Source organism: Apodemus sylvaticus, chromosome 1 (genome assembly GCF_947179515.1).
Source record: "Apodemus sylvaticus chromosome 1, mApoSyl1.1, whole genome shotgun sequence".
Classification (NCBI taxonomy): Eukaryota; Metazoa; Chordata; class Mammalia; order Rodentia; family Muridae; genus Apodemus; species Apodemus sylvaticus.
Window position 1 is genome coordinate 29,603,561 of NC_067472.1, and position 1,803 is coordinate 29,605,363.

Here is a 1,803-nt window from a genome sequence, read left to right on the forward strand (position 1 = left end):
CCTGCTACCAGGGCTGGCTCCACTCTGCTGCCTGGTTGAAGAGCAGGATAAGCTCTCCCAGTGCTGCTGCCAGTGAGGGGCAGGGCTAGCTCTCCAGAGTGCCAGGAGCCAGTGAGGGACCGGCCCGTTCTGCACAGCCCCTGGACATCCACGTCTTTCCTGGCGGCTGCCTAGACCAGGGATGTGCCCATGTTCCCTAGTGGTAATATGAACCGTGGACATTGACACCGACCCTACAACCCAGACATGGCCCTCGGTGGCAGCTCAGGCTGGGACTTGATGATGGCCCCAGGTGTCTTGGCTGGCTACTTCTCTCCACCCTTGAGTCTCCAGTTCCATCTCTTCATAATGCTCAAGGTGTTCCACTTCTCTCTCTCCCGCGTCTCTACACCACACACTCACACACTGTGGTGGCTCCCACTGAAGGCTGGGCGCACACCTGGCAAGCCCTTGTGGCAAAGGAGTGTCGTATCCTGCCTGTGTTGTGTGCCTGACAGCAAGTCTGTGGGCGGCATGGAGGTTCTGTGGTCTCTCTGTCTTCTTCCCGTGCTTCACCGTGTGGTGGTGGGCAGGGCTCTGTGTGCCTACGGCCTGCCTGTACTGTGGGGTTTTGGAAGGCAGGTCTGTGGGCAACTTTCCCAGGCTGCGCTGCATGACATGGCAAAGCCCAGTTCTGTCTTCCTCTTCTCGCTCTGTGCTGCCTGAATTTGATTTGATTTGATCTTCATGTGTCCTAGTCAGGAAGCAGCCTTGGCTACCAAGTCAGGTATCAAGCTAGGATGAACCCAGGACTGCCACCTGCTCTGTCCCTGACTGACAGAAGAACAGCACCATCAACAAGGTGTCTCTTTGACCATTGCCAGGGGGGTAGAAAAGGATTTTAAAGTGGACAGTTTGTCTCAATATGTAAGTTATTTTATTAAAAAAAAAATCCCAGGACTGAAGAATAAAGTTACAGAAGTTATTTTGTCTCCTAGCAGGGTTTCTGGTGGGAAATAATGAATAGAATTGTGTGATGGGCTGTTAAATTTGAAATTATATTACCATTGTACAAAGGAAATAAAATAAATGACCCATATTTCCTTTCTACCCCACGCATACATAAGTGTACCAAATATATAAAGTGAATGTAACTCTTCTTGGACAGGTTTTGATTGAGTATTTTTCCCCTGTCCTTTTTCCCTCTCTTGTTCTGGCCCTGTTCACTCCAGCCCATAGGTGTTTTATTTGTTTTTCATTATGGATGGTTATGAGCCACCATGTGGTTGCTGGGATTTGAACTCATGACCTCTGGAAGAGCAGTCTATGCTCTTAACCGCTGAGCCATCTCGCCAGCCCTTGATTGAGTTTTATAATATAACATTTTGTAATAGGAGCAGATCCCCGCTCTGTGTATGCTTGTGTGTGTGTGTGTGTGTGTGTGTGTGTGTCTAACCAGCCACAGTACCTAGATGGAAAAGACACATCACTGGAAGCTTTTGTTGCTAACACCTTTGAAGGTTATACCTAGTCCCTGGTCTCTTCTCTCTCTGCTTCTTGGCTGCCATAGTCAATGCTAACCTGTTTTCACTCAGCTCTCCCGACCATCATGGACTGAGGCTTTTATCTCAGTCTCTGTCCCCCAAACTTCTCAACTTTGAAAGCAAGCAACAGATCTGTGGCTGGAAGACTCAAAGGGCAACAGCTCGCGTAAAACCCAAAGGGGCTGTGGTTGTTGAAAGGAGAAGTGAGAAATAAAACAGAGATGGTTTTTCATTTTCCTTGATTCTCTTTCCAAAGGAGGAAACAACAGCCCCTGTCTAC

The 1,803-nt window shown here is 48.8% G+C and overlaps 1 non-coding gene across 1 annotated transcript; it reads right to left on the reverse strand.

Moving 5' to 3' along the window:
* Window positions 1-724: 724 nt before the first annotated feature.
* Window positions 725-868, reverse strand: LOC127676547 (small nucleolar RNA SNORA48). The gene has a single exon (XR_007976018.1). It is a non-coding gene; the product is annotated as a small nucleolar RNA SNORA48 (small nucleolar RNA).
* Window positions 869-1,803: the final 935 nt, after the last annotated feature.